Raw genomic sequence first — 21,972 nt, 5'->3', positions numbered from 1 at the left:
AACTACAACTTTATGACCTAAAGGTGATCTTCAGGGTGGCTTTACCAAGTNANTAAAAAGAAGCAGANAGAANCTNCANGANAGANNGNTGGGTAGCACCCAGTCAGCTTAGGCCCCAATGACCTNCCCTGGGTACTNNAAACTGCAGGGCAGGCAGTGTCACTAAGTATATCAATGTGGCCTCTGAGAAGGGACACAGATACATCGTAGAGGCCCCAGGAGATCTGGCAGGCTCTGACTCCCTTGCCCATCTGGCTTTTCAGCCCTTTTCCATTCGAGGCCCCAGAGCTCTAGTGAAACATANACCTCAGACCCCACAACCCCCAAACTGTGGCGTCTTGTGTGCAATATAGGAAAGAACAGTAGGAAGTTCAGGAGCTTGGAAGTCAACCTGGTTTCATCCTTAGAGATGCCGAACCTCTGGATGCTAACTCCTCTAACCTCCCTTCCGGAACCCACCCAACCCCCGCAGTGTATCCTGCACACATTCTGGTCTGACATCACAAAGGCCTGAGCTTGCCTGGATACAGAGTAGCTGGCACCCGCTCACTTTTCATTTCGGTGTTGTGCGGATCGCTAGGACTTGCAGTCACTATCCTAAATGAAGAGGTTTTCGGAGCAGCTTTGCTGTCGGCTNTGCAGCCAGGCTGATCTGGGCCACTGCGCTCTATGTTCTGTGGCCATGAAGAAGCCCCGACAGTGCTGGGGTTTTCAGGACAGAGTGAATCCATCGGTGCGCTATTCATACTGGTCCCCTGGGCTCTATGGCACCCCCAGGAGACTGTACGGTTCGGGGATACTTGAACCTTCAAAAACCATGAGGATTTTGAAACCAACTTCAAAAATAAATCCCATTCACTTTACTGTCCCATCTGTGAGAGTGTCTGAAGCTGAAAACCGACTGACTTTGGGTCACCTGCTTTGTACAAAGACAAGAGAGGTGAGAGCTAAAGAATTTAAGGAAGAGAGAAAACAAGAGAAGAAAATAGTGAATGAGGAAATAGCAGAGAACNAGGACAACAAGGAGGAGGAAGAGAAGGAAGAGGAGGGAGAGGAGAATAAGGCAAGGGGAAAGGAGAAGGGAGAGGAAAAGGAGGAGGCAGAAGAGGAGGAAGAGAAGGAGAAAAGGAAGAAAGAGGTGGAGGTGGAAAAGAAGAAAGAGGTGTTGGAGGAGGAAGAGGACAAAGAAGAAGAACAGGAAAGGCAGGAGGATGGCGATAAAGTCAAGGGAGAGAAGGAGAGATGGTGGCCTCTCCAGGAGACTGACCGTCAAGACCATAGGAGAAAATGGATACCTGGCAGCCATGTGCAAGGAGCAACACCTAGAACTGTGGCTGCCACAGCAGAGACAGTTTCTATAAGGCAGACTTACAGGCCTCAAGAGGGAAGTCAGCCTCACCAGGACTCNCAGAGCCACTTGGATGTGAATGCCCAGGTGTATCCCAGGAAGCTCTCCAGTGGCTTTAGTCGCTCCAGCCCTCACGCAGACTCTACTGCTAGCTGTGCCACACTTCAGGAGAGTTCTCCGAAGAGAGAAGTAGAACTAACTGGTCTTCCGGGCTTCGAGCTAACTGGTCGTCTGGGCTTCACACCTTTGCAAGAACCCCNGCAGGAGAAACTAGGAAGGAAGCCCCAGGCGGCTGTACCAAGGAGTCCTGCTATCCCTCTGACTGCAACAAAAAAACCCTGCAAGAGGAAAGGAGCCATTTTGGAGCTTCGTTTCCCACCTTCAAGGCCACCACCCCCCTCAGCCATACTACGACTGCTATGTGATCAACGAGACCTGCCCCCACCTCCAAAGATTCCACGAATGGATAAACAGAGAGTGTTGGACATCAAAAAGAAGAAGAAGCATCGAGCCATTCTGAACTCAGATGGTAAAGTGGATGNCTTCCAGCCTAAAATCCAGGTAGTAACTGCTGGGACTGCCCCTCAGCCTGTCCTACCAAGACCCCCATCTGCTTCAGTGCCTCCAGTCTCTGGGGTTTCCAGCCTGGTTCATCCTGCCTCCACTCCGTTGCTATGCCAGGCTGCTGGGCCTCGAATCCCATCTGCCCCTTCCCCTTCCCTCACACCAAGTATACCCATAATCCCTGTTTCTCCTTCAGCTTTNCCTTCTGACTCTCTTCTGCCCTGTCAGGCCGCACCCTGTGTGGAGACTCCCTCAGACGCCAGGAAGAAAGACCCTACTGATGTGGCCACAGCTCCTGCCATTTGTCACCTCCCCAGGCCTGCTGAAGCTTCGTCTTTCAATCCCTCTTCCTGTGGGAGGGACGCCACAGTGTCAGTGTGCACAGCTAGCCACCCTCCTCTCCCCTTCTCTGCAGCTCCTCTATCCCCCTCCCCCAGGGAACCTCCCACGGTCTTTCCTACATCAGCATCCCATGACTGTGAAGACATGTGTCAGGAGCCATCTCCGTGGCTTGAAGAGATGGACATGGATACCACGCCCCCTTCTGAGGTGGTTACTCTGAGCTCACCCATAGTCCACAGTATGGCAGCAACAACCCCTTCGAGTGATGACAAGGACGTTGAGTTCATGGATACCACCCCTCCTTCTAAAGCTGCCATCTTCCATTCTTCCCCTGACACTGTGCTTCTAGCTTCTAACAGTTTAAATACCTGGACAATGTGGAGGTCTACTACACCTTGCCACTCTAGTAGAGTTCAGTCCACCTGCACACAGCCCAATGTGCTGCCGTCTAATGGCCGTGCTCTCATAAGCAAACAATCCCCTGCAACAGCAGTGGTTGGCTTCCCTTCACCATCTGTTAGTGGTAGTAAAACTCGATATGCAGGCTCAACATCCCCTGCTGACCGTGGTAGGCCTTCTGGCACGAGGCAGGCCAATGAGAAGCGCCCACCTGCTTCCTACATTGCCAAGTCCATTTTGGGGGATGCTCTCAAAACTGGAATGGGCACAAGGCAGTGCAGTTCATCATCCACCAACCTTACTCCGAGCACAGCAACATCAGTGAGACCCGTGGTGCCAGTAAGTGGAGATAACCATTCCCATGGCATGGCCACACAAAGATACGCACCTAGCAATGCCAGTACTGGTGGGAAGAAGGGCAGTGCGGGGACCTTTTCATAGTTCGCTGCTTGCCTAAACACAGTAGTGCTCCTGTGAAAATGAGTTCTGGGAGACACTGGAGGAGGGCTACATGGTCCTCCCAGCTCTGTCTCTGACTCAAGAGCATTCACTGCCACCTCCATTTGTAAATAGCAAGAACGACTTTTGCTGTTTACAGAATTGCATATGCATGTGAAAAATTTCACATATTCACCTCTGTTTGGGCCCCCACCAAAAACCTACCTGTTGATTAACTGTAGTTAGTTCCTATGAATTTAGTTTGAATTTTGGGGGCACACTGATTATTTCCCTGAGAAGTATTTATTCTGAGTTAATTTGTTCTCATGTTGTTAATGTTTGCATAATTTTCGGTTATTTATTAAACATGTAGTTGGTGTTGATATTCTTGTAAGTAACTTTGTATTTTCGGCATAGCTGAATTTCGTCCACACATGTATTTTTGCCTTTCAATAAGACCGACATGATTCTCTACTAAAATTGTTAACATGGAGAGGAGAGTTTGCGGGGAAAACACCCGAATTTAAGTTCCACTCAACCAATGATGAATTTTCTGGGGGTTTGTCACAGGTCTTGTTGTCATCGTTGTTTATTTGGTTACTGTTCTTCCCTCCCCGCCCCTCCGAGGCTTCTGGACTGGTTTCTAAGTCATCCAAAACCAGCAAGAATGCAGTTGTGTGGACAGAAAGAGTTCTGTGAGAAGACGTCTATTTCTAGTCATTTTTTTTTAAACATACAATGCTTTGTGTTTCTCCCCCACAAAAGTAATTATATGGTGAGACCCCCCCAGTGTTAGCGTGTGTGTGTGTGTGTATAACTGCAAATTCCTTAGTTTAAAGGAGCAAAGATCTGCCTGGATCCATGTACCTACAGGTTTCTGTGCGCTGTGGGTCTATGTCTGTATGCTTTCGGCCTGAAGCGAGGCTACACAAAAGGTAGCAGAGGGAAGTGGTATAGAACATGTCTACCTTCATGGGAGCCAGGAACCTGAGGGATCAAGAAGAGCCTGCGTCAAGCTAGTTCCTTCAAAAGTACTGATACCTACGTTTTCCATGCCAGGCATTGTCTCCGCACACTCTTGCCCCCTCCCAAAAGAGTGGCACCAACTGGAGGCCAAACCTCCAAACACATGAGCCTGTAAGGACATTTCCTACGAAAACCCACAAAGGCCCAAATCCCTAGTGTGTCAGTGCTTTGGAAATGCTGCCTGTTTGGAATTAATTATGCTTAAATGGAATCATGAAAGGGGGACTCTGATACAATAGTGTCCTTATGAGAAGTTAGCAGAAAGCACTGGTTCCCTTCTTCTTGAATGACAGAGAAGAAAAGGCACAAGGACATACAATAGAATAAGATACCCATTAGGAGCGAAGCCTCATCAGAAAGCAAAAGTGAGGATACTTTGATCATGGACACGTAGCCTCCAGGACTGTGAGAAAATGTCTATTATTTAGGACACTCGGTCTGGAGCATTTTGATAGGGTAACCCCTGATGATTAACACACTGGTCCACAGAACAGGAATCAGAGTTTTTTTCTGGGAGAATGGAGGAAACTGTATTATTCTCTCCTATCCCAGGCCACAACATAGTTTCTGTGGCAGTGACAGATGATGGCAGCAGACTTACGGGCAGGAGCATAAACCCCAAGGCTGGGGAGCGTGCTCTCTGGCTGGCTATGGTCCTGAAGTTCAGATACACTGAATCTAATAGAAGAGAAATTGGGAAAGAGCCTTGACCTGATTGGCATGGTGGGGGGAGGGGATGTTTCCTAAACAGAACTCCAGTGGCTCATGCTCTAAAGTCAAAAATTGATAAAAGGGACTTCATGAAACTGGAAAGTTTCTGTAAGGCAAAGGGCATACATAGTCAATAGGACAAATCAGCAACTTACAGATTGGTAAAAAATCTTCACTAGTACCACATCTGATAGAGGGCTAATATCTAAAATATATAAAGAACTCAAGAAGCTAACCACCAAAAAACCCCAAACAACCCAATCAAAAAATGGGGTATAGAGCTAAACAGAGAATTCACAACAGAGGAATCTCGAATGACTGAGAAACACTTAAATGTTCAAAGTCCTTAGTGATCAGGGATATGAAAATCAAAATGACCCTGAGATTCCACCTTACACCAATCAGAATGGCTAAGATCAAAACCTGTGACAGAGGATGTGGAGAAAGAGGAACACTGCTCCATTGTTGGTGGGATTGCAAACTGGTACAACCATGCTGGAAATCAATCTGGAGATTCCTCAGAAAATTGGAAATAGATCTACCTGAAGATCCAGCTATACCACTCTTGGGCATATATCCAAAAGATGCCCTACGATGCCACAGAGGCACACATTCTACTATGTTCATAGCAGTCTTGTTTGTGATAGCCAGAAACTGGAAACAACTCACAACAGAAGAATGGATACAGAAAATGTGGTTCATTTATACAATGGAATACTATTCAGCTATTAATAATGAGGATATCCTAGAACTAGAAAATATCCTGAGTGAGGTAACTCAGACCAAAAAAGACATGCATGGTATGTACTCACTAGTAAGTGGATATTAGCCAAAAAATGTACACCATACCCAGGATACAACCCACAGAACTCAAAAAGGTTTACAAGCCGAAGAGTCCAAGTGAGGACACCTCGATCCTACTTGGGAGGGAGAAGAAAGCAGTCACAGGAGGAGGGAGGGAGGAAGGGACCTGGGTGGGAAAGGGGACAGGGAGGGGAAGAGGGGAACATGGTCAGGTATTGTATGTGGGTAACAGTATTGAAGCCCTGAGGGCCAGCAGAAAGAATGGAAACAGGCAACCTCAGGAGGTAGGAGGCGGGGGTACCCTCCAAAATGTACTAGAGAACTGGGAGGTGAGAGACTCTAAGGACTCAAAGGGAGGGACCTTAGATGAAGTGCCCTACAGAGTAGGGAGGGAACTTTTAGACCCCCACCTCCAGCAGAAAGACATTAAGTGAGGGATGGGACTGCTATCCCAGAGTCAAAAACTTTGACCCGTAATTGTTCCTGTCTGAAAGAACTGCAGAGACAAAAATGGAGAGGAACCTGAGGAAAAGGAGGTCCAGCAACAGGCCCAAACTGGGATCCAGCCTTCCAAACTGGGAGGCTCAAAGGCCTGACACTATTATTGAGACTATGGAGTGCTCACAAAAATGGGACCTATCATGACTGCCCTATGAAAGACCCAATAAGCAGCTGAAAGAGTCGGATGCAGATATTTACACCCAACCAATGAACAGAAGCTGCTGACCCCTGTGGTTGAATTAGGGAAAAGCTAGAAGAAGCTGAGGAGGAGGGCAGCCCTGTAGGAGGACCAACAGTCTCAATTAACCTGAAGCCCAGAGGTCTCTCAGATACTGGACCACCAACTGGGCAGCATACACCAGCTGATATGAGACCCCCAAATACAACAGAGGACTGTTGGGTCTGGACTCAGAGAAGAGGCACTTAACCCTTAAGAGAACGGAGGCCCCAGGGAGTGGGGATGTCTGGTGGGGTGGAGGGTAGGGGGTGGGGACTTCCTTGTGGAGACTGGATGGGATTGGGGGAGGGGACAGAAGTATGGGATGAGGAACTGTCAGTGGATGGACTGGGAGGGGGATAAAATCTGGATTGTAAAATGATTAAATAAATAAATAAATAAATAAATAAATAAATAAATAAAAGAAACAGACTAGAGAAATTACAGTACTAGGTTACTGAATAGAACCCACCTAGGACCCTGAGATATCCCAAGCTGGGATTCAATAAAGTTATAACTTAACTCCTAGGACCACCTCCTGTTGTGCATATGTAGATCTGACCCATACACCAAAACAAAGCCCAGGATAAGAAAGATACAGAGCATCCCATGGCTGGGGTCTCAGTGGCCTGGCCACTAGCATGTAAGGAACAAATCCAGATAGCTCTATAAACAGTAGTTGGCTAGCTTTAGCTCAGTCTTGTTATAGAGAACTCAGTTCTACAAGCCATCTACACTGAACACAGGTAAAACTGCACCCAGCACCAGCAGGTACCCCTTTTCAAGTGAGCAAGGGACATGTCTATGGTAGTCATAGATTAGGGAACAAATGTCAACATTTGATGTATATTTGTTCTCTTGGATTGAACCAGTAGAACAGATAAATATTATATATTACAAAGGAGGTTTATTAGGTTGGCTTACATAGTATGGCCCGTGAAGTCCAACAGTGGCTGCACAAGGGACTCCAGCAGAAGTGAAAGAGCCCAGGCTTCTACTGGTCGTAAACCCCACTCTTGTCCATCTTTCAGTTGAGATTTCAGTCAGCCCATTTGTCTTGGTTGGTCGAGGAGGGTCTCCAACGACAAGAGCGACAGTTATTTCTGAGAGACAACTCCAGTCCGGCTTTGTATACCGCAAATGTTGATTTATTTCTGCCTCCTACTGCCTTCAGGGGTAGGTTCTGTTCCCCTTCTACAGGTCTAGAAGCTGAGGAAAAGAGCTTGTTGGAAGTGGGACCTTCAGTTGGACAGAGCGGCCTGGATGTGATTGAGGGATTTCCATTGCCCCAATCCTCCCACTCCAGTATGAGGCCTGCTCCTCGAATTAAAATGTAAATCAAAACACGATCGACTTTGTGTACCCAGTTTGGATAAGATTTACCTTTGAAGAATGGCTCCTTTTTCTATCCCAGCAGGCTCAGCGCCACCAGCCCCACTTGCTCTTAACGATGGCCAGGGAGCAGGGTCATAAATATTGCAAACGATGTGGCTTGAATGAGACACCCTATGAACCATAATAAAACCCCCGTGATTAATTCCAGGACTCGCTCTGCTCATATGAGACCTGCGGTGGCTTCCCTGATGAGATCAATACAGCGTGGCCGAGTGATCCTAATAGAAGTGTTATTATCTTTTAATCTTCGGGAAAACGCCAACTTCTCGAATCCGTCACTGGGCCGCCTGCTTTATTTTCTCGGTACAACCTTGAAGGCAGTTGTTTTCCCTGAAATGAAGATACATTAGAGTCTTTTCAAGGATTTATCAATAATAAGACTTGGGCCGTCTTTGCAGGGCCCACCGCTAAAAGGCACATTTGTATGCTGCGAGTCAAACCTGGTCGCAGTGACCTTTGCTGTCAGCTGCTATTTTCCCAGCAGAGAAATGCCTCTGGAGAAGTGAGTGGTAAAGACAGATAGTCATGGGAAGGAGACAAGGAAGCGAGAACGAGGAGAGAAATAACATCACCAGCAAATAATCAGGGGGTTTTTAGGAAGCCAGGCATGCCCCTTGTTTAGGACTCTGGCAGCAGAAATGGTCTCCATGGACCTTGCAGGCAGTTGTATTATTTTCTTTTTCTTTCTCTCTTTCTGTGGCTTCTACGGGGTCTCCAGGGACTGGAACATAGCAAAACCGCTGTGCACCTCAGCAAAAAAAATAAAATGTCACTGTCCAGTAGGAGTGTCCAGGGCCAAAGGAATAAAGAGAGAGTATCTCCTAGTGTCATGCCTCCAGGGTGGTAGGGCCACATGGGGACTGCAGGAGACAGGGGACTTCAGAGAGGGGGAAGGTCCCTGTCAGCTGAGTGAAGCCTTTTCCTGGAGCTCTCTCCAGGAAGAGAGTGGGGAAGTGGTCTGTGCTTGGGCTTGTTGGATGAGTAATTACACTCGCTGGTGGGTGCCAGTTGCTCTTCCTGCCTATATTCCGAACCTTTCTATTCATTTCTGAGCGGAGGCATCACTTGACCCCAAAGAGCGCCAGTCAGCAAGAGCCGAAGAGGAGGAGAGCCCCCCCCCCATCCCTTTCTGCTCCTTCTGGGTGTGTAGCACTTTCTCATGCCCCTCTTCCCTCCTTAAAGGTACACAGCATCTCTGCATGGCAAGCACACAGTCATCCTGGTTGTCATCTAGACACACCGCACCTCTTACCTTGCACAGAGAGGGAAACTGAGGCTCAGCTCTGTCTCCTGGGCGTCTGCCAAGGACCCCCCCACCCCCACCCTCCATGTGTGTTCCATGATGCCTTTCAGGGATCTAGGGTTCCCTTCAGAGCTCTAAGCTTCTGAGACCAGCACCTTATCTTCTGGATTTAGCCAGCCTCAAGGGCAGTGAAGCCTAACGCACCCCAGGGTGGGAAAGAAATAAGCAGGAAGCATATTCTTCATTTAGTTCCATTGGGTAGAACTCTGCCATGTGGCTCTGCCCACGGGATAGACATTGAATGTGTGCTGTAGAAGGCAAGAACAGGAATTTGGTGAACAACCGTGCCCCACTTTCATCTATAAAGTATGAGATACATGCTGCACACTAGATCCGAAGTGTCCTCTACAGTGTCCCCTAATGTGGTGAGAGAAGCTTGCTCTTCAGGGAGAGCTAATGACAAGTTTTCGACACTTAAGGAGGTGGAGCTGAGCGGGAGAACTTCCGGCCGCTGGAAAGGCCTCGAAGGAAATGGTGAGTTCCTAGTCTCTCTCTCTCTCTCTTTTGTCTGCAGGCTACCCAGTGAGTAGTTTTGCTCTTCTGAGCAAGCGCACTTCACTATGGGCCCCAAATCAATGGCGTCAGGCAGGGACCTCCAAAATTCTGAACCACAACAAACGTTTCCCTTGTAGCCTATGATTGTCTTGGGAATTTGTTACAGTGACAGAAAGCTACCATGATAGAGACATAAATCAACTTTTAGAGGGGCTACAAGAAAATAAAATATTAGAAAATGCCTGACCAACAGCAGGAGCAAAATAAATGTCAATGTCAGCTAACACAGGTCTGCGAGGCTGCTGGGAAAAGCCTGCACCTGCCTCCTGCCCCTTCCATACTGGTCTAACCTTGTGCTCGTTGTTTTTCCCGACGTTCTGAGATGAACCTGTGCTCCGGATCTGAAAGAGACTCCCCGACTCCTGAGATAGATCTTTGCCACATCTGGTTTGTTCACCAGTCACACGGAAATGCTTCATGGTCCATGCCTGTCAACCGAAAGTGTTGACAGCAGCTACCTTCCGTTATAACCTTATGATCTTTGCAAAGTAACCCTCACTTGGATTATATGGACCCTGTTTTTTTGCTTCTTGTTTTAAGTCACAGATTGTCAAGAGGAAAAACAGACGTCATAGCTTGAATTCTCTGACTCAAAAGTCCAGCTAAGCGGGATAGAAAATGAGTCTGCCCCAGATGGTGGCAGTGCAAGCTGATGCTCCTCACTTCCCACAACCTGGAGGTCAGGATGCTCAGAACGGGCTCATCAGAATGACAGAACCGATAAGAGAAGAGACGTTGAGAAACCCAGTGTTGGTTTCTCTCCAGAGTAGACTTACAAGAAGATTTACAAGGTTCTAGCACATTTTCTCTTCCCTCTTCCCCTGTTTCACCTGAGTCATGTGTTCCTTTGCCACTGGCTGAGACTCAAGAGACACCATGACAGTCGTCATTGTGTGTGGGGGGGGAAACCCATCTTCTCAGGAGATCATGAAACTGAAGGGGAACTTCAGTTCTCTGGGGATGTTTCTTTCCCAAATCAGCCCTCTACACCCCGTGGAGCTTTTAGCACTCAGCAGATGGTCTCTGAATGAGCTCATCAGAGAAAAGGGCAAGCAGGACAGGTGAGGAGCGGCGGTGAAGGGAGGGTGGGTCCTTGCGTGGTGAGGTAGCAGTATCTTGGCCACCTGTTCTTGCTTTATTGAAGTGCTTCCAGCTTTATGGAAGTTTAGGAGAATAGTCTTGAGGAGGGTCAGGCCATGCCGAAGGGCGCCATCAAGTGCATGTTCCATTGCCTGACTGTTAAGCACTTGCCTGTGCAGGTGCCTTAGTTCTGCTATTCTTTAGCCTAGTCCTAGCCCTGCTTATGCGGATTCTTTTTATATTACTCAGATGTTTATAGACCTGTCACAGTCCTCAGGAGGCTTCAGATGCTCCAACATCCAGGGACATATTTTTTTCTTCCTTCAGTGCATTTATATCTTTCTCGTCTCCATCTGAAAGGGAGCTCTTGAACTTTCTAGGAGATGTGTTAATGCACACTTCTCTTGACCTAGGCATCGTAACACTGACCGTTATTGTTGCAGTAGCTACAGTCACCTTTACATCAGCACATCTGCAAGTGCCAAAAGGCTGATTGGTGCCTTTGGCTGCTAGCCCTCCTAATGACTTTTGGGGGTGAAACCATCAACACCACAGGTGAGGAAACTAAGCCCTGCGGAGGGCAAAGAAATTACTGTAGGTCCTCCAGTCAGAAATGACTGGATCCAGGGTTACTCCAAGTTCTCATGGCCTCCAAGTTAGCGTTCTTATATATTTAGACGAGTTCTCTCTTGCTCAAGATGGCCTTGCACTTGTGACCTTTCTGCCTTAGCCCTCTAAGTACTGGGGATTTTCGGTGTGCGCAGCCACACCTGTTCTAACACTATGTTCTTCACCACTAAGGTTTGTCTTCTTTTAGGCTTTATAGTTAATATCACATAAGTGATGCTTGTCTGACATAATATATGCAGAAAAGAAAAGATAATGAGATTTGGAATCAGACAGAGTCTCTTTTTTTTGGGGGGGGGGGTCATCCTCTGGACTTAGGACCAGATCATCTTGGTTAAGCTTGGTTAAGCTTGGACTTTTGTTCATCCCGTTTTTCTTCAAGGAAGTATAGAGAAGCATGTGAACCTCAGGGTTGGGCGTGGTGAAGCTTAGCCGATAGCAGGCATGACTAGGCATTCTGATAGTAGATCACTGTTAGATCATTTATTAAACGTCAACTCTGTGGCACATGCCTTCTTATGTGATTCATAGGGATTAATTCATTTAACTCCTCATAAAAATGCAGAAAGTTGAGTGGCAATACTAAAGTCAGATAAATTAGATTTTAGCCTTCAAAACATGTTATGGGAGTTCAGGAGGAACATTTGATAATGGTGGGATGGTCAGTTCATCAGGAAGTCACATATGTAAGTGCTCACACACATGAGTACACGTGCATACATGTATGAACACACAAATGTGCAAGTGCACACACAGAGAAAGGGGGTGTACCTAAAAACTGAGCTTCAAAATATTATAAATTAAGGCTAGCTGGTCTGAGGGGAGAGAGACAATTAAAAATAAACTGTGTAGATGTAAAAACCCCATTAAGAAAGGAAATAGAGAACCCAAATTAGTAAAGTTAGAAATGAAAAAAAAAGATATTGCTACCCATCTTAAAGAAATAAAGCTAAGTGTACACCAAGCCACTATATTTCAGAAACTGGAACAACATTTGAACAACATTATTTGTAAGTTAGGCCCATACACATTTGAAGAACTCTCAATACAGGACACATCAGAGGATGCATTCTTTTCAAATTCAGATGCATATCTAGCAAGGACTGTATTCTGGGTTACAAATAAGTTTTGATAAATGTTGGGAGAATTAAAATTGTGCAAAATATTATTCGTTCATCTTTGGTAATCATAGAATGAAAATAGAAATTAAGAAAGTCATCTATGAAGTTCACAAATCTGCAGAACTTGTGGGTTGGGGTAGAGAAAATGGCTCAGAACAGAGGTGAGGTCTCACAGAGGACCTGGGTTTGGTTCCCAGCATCCATGTTGAGTGGCTCAAAATTGCCTTTAACTCTAGTTCCAAGGGATCTGATGCTGTCTCCTGACTTCCACGGGCACTAACACTCATGTGTATGCACACACACCACAAATAAAAATATTACATAATATGAAGGTATATTAAATATAAGGAGTTTGATTCACTACTAAGTAACAGGTGGTTCTAAAACAAGTCAGAAATAGATTACAATACACATTGTAGTTAATGGAAGAGAAGATGCAACATATCAAGACTTATAAGTGATAATTAATCAGTGCTTAGATGGAAATTTATAGTTGCAAGTATGTACAGACATAAAAGAGAGAACTTGCAAGTAAAAACTCTAACATTCCACCTGAAAACAGTTAAGACAGAAAAGTAAACTAAGATGCAAACGAACTAAGCTACTTAATGATGAAGATTGAGCACGTTCTCTTTTCTCCAAGTAATTCATCATACTTTTTTTTTCTTTCAGGCTGTTTAGGTAATTCCTGGACCAGATGATCGCTCTATACATTTTTGAGATTGTGGTATAATTAGATCATTTCTTCCTTCCCTTTTCTCCCTCTCAATTCTCCTATAATATGCTCCTTGCTCTTTTTTTTTAAGTGCAAGGCCTCACCTTTATTAATTGCTGTTACTTGTACACCACACACACACACACACACACACACACACACACACACACACACACAAAACTAAGGAGTGTCCACTTGCCTCACTTCCGTGCATCATTGGACTGAAGTAACACATTCTACTTAAAAATACTACCAAGTTCCATAAAACATCAAAGAACAAATTTAACAAAGCAAGGGAAAAATTTGTAATTGGAAAGCTATAAAAGCAGGCAGAAGGAAGAGGACCTCTAAGAACTGAAAGTTGGTAAAAAGTAGAGGATAGAAAGAGTAGGGAAGCCGGGTGTGGTGGCGCATGCCTTTAGTCCCAGTACTCGGGAGGCAGAGGCAGGCAGATTTCTGAGTTCGAGGCCAGCCTGGTCTACAGAGTGAGTTCCAGGACAGCCAGGACTACACAGAGAAACCCTGTCTCGAAAAACCAAAAAAAAAAAAAAAGAAAGAAAGAAAGAGTAGGGAAATAAATCAACTCGATGTCATTTCATCCAAAGGACCTAGGATTTCAACTATCTATTAGATAGGCTCAAATTATCAGAACTAGAAATGAAATACTGTATGAAATTATACTATTCATAACTGCAGGTCAACAGTGCAGAAAGCCTAGAAAAAAGATTTAAAAAAAAAAAACTACTGAAATTAAATCAAGAAAACAAAGCAGGCCACAAAAATACTTTAACACGTGAGAAAGTTGAAATAGGAATTAAAATTTTCTATAAAGAACTGCCCATGATTAGATGGTTTCCATGGGTGATTGCTACCAGGTATTTAAAGAACTCATAGCAATTGTTTGCAACTCTCCTAAGAATTAAAAGTAGTGTAATTTCCAACCGACTCTGAGAGTTCAGCCTTACTCTTACATACCATCCAGACAGAGATATTCAGAAAGGAGCAGACTAGTACCTCATAATATGGTGCAAAAACCCTTAACAAAATTATAACAAACCAAATCCAATAATGTACAAAAAATATGCACAGTAACCAAGTGGGAATTATTCTAGGAATGCACAGTTGGATTAACATTTGAAGATCAATTAACTTGATATACTACATTAATAAAACAAAGGTCAGAAAGCACATTATCAAAATTTTGACAAAATTCAACACCTCTTCATGATAAAAAAAAATAAACCTCAACAAAAGGAAGGTCATTTCTTCAATCTGATACAGGAGATCTGTCTTAATAAACAATATGGGTGACATCATAATTATGAAGACTGAAAGCTTTCCCTCTAGAAGCAGAGATATCCACTCTCATCTCTTCTATGAAACACTGGATTTAAGCAACACACGCCACTTAAAACAGTATCAGAATGAATAAAATAGTGAAGAATAAATAGCAAAACAAGTGAAAGTATTATACTCTGAAAACTATAAAATATCATTGAAGGGTATTAGAAAGATTAATGAAGACAAAGGCATCCCGAGATGGTAGAAAGACTGTTCATGATGGAATCTTTCAATGATTAGCTAATCTGGCAGATGCCCATATGTTATATGCTAGGTTTACACAACATGTTTAGATTAAGCAAATATATAGAGACAGAATATGAATTAAGGGTTAGCTAGGCTAGGCAGAATGGAGAAGTGGTTGAGGAAATGCTTGCTAACGTTTTATAGGTTTGGGGTTGTGATTGTTAGCTCTAATTGTCAAATGGACACAACTTAGAATCACTTTGGAAGACGGTCTCAGTCTCTCTCTCTCTCTCTCTCTCTCTCTCTCTCTCTCTCCTGTGTGTGTGTGTGTGTGTGTGTGTGTGTGTGCTGTCTTAATTAATTGATGTAGGGAAATTATACCCACACCATTTCCTAGGAGGACTTACTGAACTACACACGAGTGGAGAATTCCAGAAAGCAAACAAGCAAGCCCAAACAAGCAAATGTATTCATTCTCCTCTTTCTGCTCTTGACTGCCACTGGGATATGACTTGTTTAAGGTTCCTGCCTTGACTTCCCCATTATGAGGGGCTGTAAACTGGAATTAGAATAGAGTGCTTTTTCCTATGTTTCTTTTCATCAGAATATTTTATCATGGCAACAGAAATGATACTAGGACAAAGAGGTAATGAAAATATTCTGTTGATTATTGCAATGGATGCACAATGTAGAGATTGCCGCAAATTCACTAAAAGTCTTTGAACTATATGGCTTAAATGTATGAATTAAATAACGTATAAGTTATATATCAAGATATTTGTTGTATAACAGTGAATAGATATTATTATTCTTCAATGCATTTCACTGGGAGGTAGACCAAGGTATGGAGAGATTATGAAACATGTTCATAGCTTAAATGTATGAATTATATAATATATTATAATACATAATGCATATTATATAATATACATTATACAGTTGTATGATATTGTATAATATATAGTATATAATATATGAATTATATAATATATAAAATATCTCAAGATATTTGCTCTAAAACAGCAAATAGTTATTACTCAGTGCATTTTACTAAGTAGACTAATGTATGGAGAGATTATGAAGTAAGTTCATGGATCAGACTGACATCATAAAATGTCACCTTGAGTAACAGTAGGTATAGTTGCTTTGATAGATTTATTCAACACGACCATGCCGAGGACTTCATCTTTGAGATGTCAAGTCAGTAGAGCAGTGGGGACACCTTGCTTCTTCTCGATTGAGTCTACTCACAGATTCTGTATGTAGCTCAGTCTTGATAGAAGACCATGGAAGCCATAAGCATTTAAAGGGATATCTTTAAGTCAAATGAAATAGCAAACATGTACACAGTTGAAGGCCTGTCTTAATCTTGGCTTGTTTTTATTTAGCAAAGCTTGAGACACTGTTGGATGACTGAGCTCATACGTGAGAGTCAAAAATATTTGTTCATGGGCCATGAGTACGGAGGCATGATTTACTTTGTCTTGCATTTTTATGTGTGGCAGCCAGTGCTCAGGACTAAACTCTATCCCCCCCCCCCCCCCTTTTCACATTAAAAAACATATTTTTTTCTTTTGTGTTTTAACTTTTGAGATAGAACCTCACCAAGCTCCCAAAGCTGCAGCCCAGAGAGGGTTGGTATTTAGGATTTTTTTAAAACTTAGCCTCCCAAGTAGATGAGAATACAGGCCGACACAAGAAGCCCTGGCCTAGGGCCAGCACTTTTGATCAATGACTGTTTGCTTTTGAAAGGCCACACCTAGGCAGAAAGGCCAACATCAGCTGCTGCTCAGGGTGAGAGACAATGATGAAAGTGGTCTAGTGGTCACTGAATTATTAACCAGAGTCAACACTAGCTGAGGACCAGTATTAATCAAAGACTGGTCACGCTTTAGTGTGACAGATACAAACTACTCCTTCACGTGCCTTCTGCTCTGGGATACTTATTAGAAAGAAATCCAAATCTAAACTAGGATTTGCCATGCCTCTAATCTGTGATGCTATTAAATGATTACTGTAGAATGTAGCTCCAAAGCAATTTAGGAGGTTGCAGATTCATTGACTGGTCCAGAATAGAGAAGGTATGTGGAATTGGCTTAAGAATGGGAGCTCTGGGTGGGTACTAAGATTCACATTTTAGTTTGGGCATTGTAGAAGGGTTATAACCATTGGCAAACTATTTAATCCTCGGCTTGGCTTACCCTGTCTGTCAATCCAGTGACAATAGGAATACTCTGTCAATTGTCTCAAGGATGAAATGAAATACTGCAAGTCCCTGTGCTTGGTAGAGCTAATGTTTGAAAAATGTGATCTGCTCTCGTTATAAAGATAAAGCATCATCCGTATCACTGGCACTGACAATGGTCAGTATCCATCATCAAGGATGTCAGAGGTAGAAGGCTGCCTGTGGCTATTCTAGACATGTCCCGTAAATATTTTGGGACAAAGAGGCAAATGGCGTTCAGAAGGGTAAGATCAATCCTCCAATGACCTCAAGGCTGTTAGAACATGCTCATCTTGACCGCTCTGCCTTCCTCCTCCCTTGCCTTCCTCATACCACAGAAAAGGAATACAACATTAGGTTAAGAGTCCATCTTGGTATTGGTGAGGGACTTAATTAACCACTCAGCTTTGAGTCCTAATGAACCATCTCTTTCCCAAGTGCTCTGTTCTCTGGGTGAAAAGCTTTTTGGGAATCTGGGGATGAGCCAGGAGGAATCCTGGAGAGGATGCTGGGTAATGGAACATACAATTGTCCGTGGCTTACAGTGGAGGTGGATAATTCTTCATTAGTCGGCGGCATTCCTTCTAAATGGACGGTGATCTGGAAATGCCACTAGCCAGCTCTGTTGGACTGCCAACGCCTTTGCATAGCATGGTGGCCCTTGTTTTCTGTATGGCTTTCTTTGTCTGTCTTGTGGACACTTGAGGGCTTTCTTTACTTTTCTGTCCTCACCATTGTCAGGCTCCTGCTGCCCTTCACAGTTTGTGTCCTGCTCTCTGCAAAAAAAAAAGCACAGTGTTTACTCTTGGCCTTGCGATTCAGATTTAAACAGCAGGGATTTATCATAGAAATATCAAGTCATAATTACTCACTTTTTTCCCCTTTGTAAATAAATAAACTGAAGCGAGCACCAAGCAGTAACTTGTTTGAGGTCAAAATGGATAATGAGAGGCAGGACTTGGATGTTACAAAGCCTAGTAGGTGAGTGAAGAAGAGACTGGACTAAAATTTTATGTTTCCTCTGTCCTCTTTATTCATTCCTGGCTCTCCCCTTTGATTTCAGGTAGAATGGGAACACAGAAAGAGCAAGCATGTATGGGACTCAATCTTACCTACGTGGGAAGTGAATCCTTTAGGGAGGAAGGATGGGCAAACTCTAAGACAAGGAGAAAAGAACTCTTCTGCCAGAATGGATGGTTTCCTGGGAAAACTGAAGGTAGCTTTGCTTGTTCTTCCAGTGCATTCTCTACAAGCGGCCCCTAGGTGCCCATCCTACTAGAGGATCCTGGGAATGAAACCTCTGAAGTAGATTATTAAGAGAGCCCAGAGGCTTCTGGATTTAGCTGAGCTTGGGTTGTGCTGTTCCCGTAGTCCCCACCTTTGATATTGCTTTGTCTTTTAGGCTTTGGGAGCCTTACCTCCTCAAATAAGGAGCAAGAGCCAGTTGGCAGATTGCAGAGAAGGTACTGATGGGGATATCCCTATAGAAGATAGTGAGTTAGAGGGTCCTGGGAAGCTGTAGGCATATATCATTAGGTCTCAGGGGAGCTGCTCATAAGCCTGTGAGTGACAGGCTGTAGTTTCTCAAAGATACTTAAACAGAGAGGAGATAAATAAATATTAATGGGAATGAATTAATTAGTTAAGCAAAAGAGATGGTAAAGCACAGAGGGCAGACAAGAGAATGAATGTAAGCCCCAGTTTATGGTGTTAACAGTTACCATTAACTTGGGTACTTAAACACTCTGCTTTTCTTATATTTGTGAACTTTCCCATCGATCATGCAGGTAAATGTTTTTATATGTGGTTCACAGGTAGAGAAAAGCAAAGCCTGGGCACTCTAGAGGCTTTCCCAAGGTCACCTAGTCAGGACACCAGAGAAGACCAGGATCCAGTGCCTCCCAAGCCTGTGCTCTCTTCAGTAGCAGCTGTTCTTCCTCTCCATCATGACTCAGGAGAAAAGTCAATTTTCCATGGTTGCGGTTGTTTGCTGAAAGGAGCAATTCCCTTTCCTCTATCTCTAATTTTCCCCACAACTAATTGCAAATTAGTGGTAATTTTCAAATGAAAAGAGGGATCCAGCATGCTATCCATTTGTGCTTACCCAGCAAGACCCTGGACTTGTGACAGCTCTGTCACCATGGCAACCCTGCCTACAGGCCTTTCTGGGATACTTGGCAGAGCTGCCTGGGCTCTGAAGGTGGGGCCGCTGGCCCTCCAGGTTAGCCTTGTCTGTTGCTTGAATGCCCCTGCAAGGGCGCAAAGTCTCCATAGTTAAAAAAAAAAAAAAAAAGCTCTACTCTAGGCTTCCTATTTACTGTTCCTTTTGATGTCTGCTGTTTGGGAGGAAGTTAAGAATTAAAACAAGAAGAAGAGGAAGAGAAAAGTAGAAAAAAAAATCACACAACAACAACAAAAAAAACTTAGTAGGATGAAAAACTCCTTAAAACATGGCATCTCTTTCCTCAATTCATTGCTGAGTTGTTGGGTTAAATTCCTTGCTCCAAGCCCTGGGGATGCAGAGGAGACAGGTCTTGTTCACAAAGGCTGAGTGACACAGGAGGTTGTCAGCTCTTTCTAGCCCAGATCTGAAGGCCCTCTGCTCAGTAGGGAATCCCAGACCTAAAAGGGAAGATCTGTGCAAAGCACTGTTCTATTAACTTGAGGTTGGGCATGTGTAAGTACCCTATCCATAGCAAACATTTGTTGAGTACCTACTGTGTACTCTGTGGCTAAAAGCGTGAAGGATCTATGACCTTGCTGGACCATTCAAGCAACAGATAATTGCTAACCTGGAGGGCCAGCAGCCACACCTTCAGAGCTCAGGCAGCTTTTGTTAAGGATCCCAGAAAGGCATTGATGTTATTAAGCAGCTGTTGACTAGTGACAGGGATGGATGGATAGATGGATGGATGGATGGATGGATGGATGGATGGATGGATGGATGGGTGTCTAGCGCTGCCTGTTTTGTGAGGTAGGAATAGGGTCGGCATGATCAGTTACACTTAAAAAGGTAGGAACAGCTCAGTCTTGGGAAGATATAGAAGTTGGGAAGATGGAAGAAGCTTGGTTTTTCTTCTCAGCCCCATGCTCCCTGAAATAAGACTCAAACTCAAAATATATCTATAAATACAATTAGCCATACAATTAGCCACTACTCTGACTAGATCATAACTAAAATATCCCAATTATTTTTCCCTACCTTTTGCCACATGGCTGGTTATCTATGCTCAGGTACCATGCACTCATCTTCCTGGGAGGATTACCCAGAGTCTAGCTCTATCCCAGAGCCCTTCCTGCCTCCTGGGTATTCCACCTGCCCACTTCCTGCTTAAGCCATAGGCCACTGGCTTTTCAATTGACAGGTGATGCATCCATACAATACAAGATATTCTCTCTACAGGAAGAATTAGCAAACTGCTCAAAAATGAAGAAATAAACCCCAGGCAAAGAGTATAATATGTATAAAAGTATGAAGGTCAAATAGGGTGTAATATATTTTGGTAATTCCCAAGATAGGCTACTCTTATCATTCAGAGTTAACGAAATAATGTTCCACTCCAGCGAAAATGAATTGAGTACTCGGGATATGGCTTGGGGAAGATGGCTTAGTGTGGGGACCAGAGGAAGCCAGAGTTAAGTGACGCTCTGAGTGGGTGTGTATAGTTTGACATGGGAACAGTTATGTCAGGGAATACAGAGCCTTAGGCTCAGAGACATGGTGGAACCTCGCTCAGGAGACAGGGTTTGAGTGTCAACAGTGTGTGCAGAAAATGTCTACCATTGCTTTCTCCTCCTGGGTACTTAGACTGCTCCTTGACAGAGAGTGTTCCTCCTAAAATTAGTTAAACCTGTCCCCTTAATCCAGGTGTGTACAACAAATCCTGTCTCCTTGGATATGTGTATATAACAATCCCACCTCGTCTTCAATGGAATAAACACACCGAGCCTCCGGGTACTCTGCTTTTGCTGGCAGACAGTACAGTTTGTGGAAGTGTGGTTTGAAAAGTGCTTGTAGCACAAGCAAAAGAAGCTGAGTTCGATCCCCAAGAACCAGTGTAACAAACCTACCTGGGCATGCCTGGCATCCTAACACTGAGGCAGCAAAGACCCGTGGATTTCTGGGAAGCCCTGGCCAGTCAGTCTATAGAAATCAGCGAGTGACCTCCAGGTCCCATTAGAGATCCTGTCTCCAAAACAAAGGTGAGAACTGTGTAGGTTAGTTTTTATCAGTTTGATACAAGCTAGGGTTGTCTGGGAAGAGGGAAATTCAATTGAGAAAATGCTTCCATCAGTCAATGGAGGTATTTTCTTGATTAATGATTCGTGTAGAAGGAGCCAGGCCACTGTGGGTGGTGCCACCACTAGGTAGTTGGTCCTAGGTTGTATTAAAAAGCAAACTGGTTGATCCATGAAAAACTAGCCAATAAGCAGTACCCCTCATGGTCTCTGCTTAAGATCCTGTATCCAGGTTCCCTTGATGATGTGACTTGTAAGCCAAATGAACCCTGTAGTGGTTTGAATAAAAATGGCCCCCATAGGCCAATAGAGAATAGCACCAATGGGTGGTGTGGCCTTGTTAGAGTAGATATGGCCTTGTTGCAGGAAGTATGTAACTGGCCGTGGGCTTGAAGTTTTAGATGCTCAAGCCAGTATCCCTTTATCTTCCTGCTGCCTGTCAATCCAGAGGTAGAATTCTCAGCTACCTTTCCAGCACCATGTCTGCCTGCACACTCCCATGTTCCCTGCCATGACAACAATGGACTAAATCTCTGATTGTATAAGCCACCCTCAATTAAATTTATAAGAGTTGCCATGGTCATTGTGTCACTTGATGGCACTAGAAACCCTAACTGAGACTCCCCAAATGGCTTTTAGTCACGATGTTTATCACAGCAAGAGAAGGCAAACTAGGACAAGAACAGTTAAGGATGACACCTAATGTCAGCCTTTGGCTTCTTACTGTATAGTTACAGGAATGCACATGGCCTTCTAAACATAGACACAGATACAGGCGCGCACACACACACACACACACACACACACACACACACACACACACACACACACACACA

The 21,972-nt window shown here is 44.2% G+C and overlaps 1 long non-coding RNA gene across 1 annotated transcript in view; it reads right to left on the bottom strand.

The window, feature by feature from the left end:
* Nucleotides 1–21,972, bottom strand: part of LOC110337189 — a 73,552-nt gene that overhangs the window by 33,739 nt on the left and 17,841 nt on the right. Inside the window, exons 2-3 of the long non-coding RNA XR_002381251.1 lie at nt 7,734–7,856; nt 7,275–7,552 (exon numbers count right to left, since the gene is read on the bottom strand). This is a non-coding gene — a long non-coding RNA (uncharacterized LOC110337189). The remainder of the gene's footprint in view (nt 1–7,274; nt 7,553–7,733; nt 7,857–21,972) is intronic.

This window comes from Mus pahari, chromosome 20, assembly GCF_900095145.1.
Source record: "Mus pahari chromosome 20, PAHARI_EIJ_v1.1, whole genome shotgun sequence".
NCBI classification, from domain to species: Eukaryota; Metazoa; Chordata; class Mammalia; order Rodentia; family Muridae; genus Mus; species Mus pahari.
This window is presented reverse-complemented; position numbering and strand designations above follow the sequence as displayed.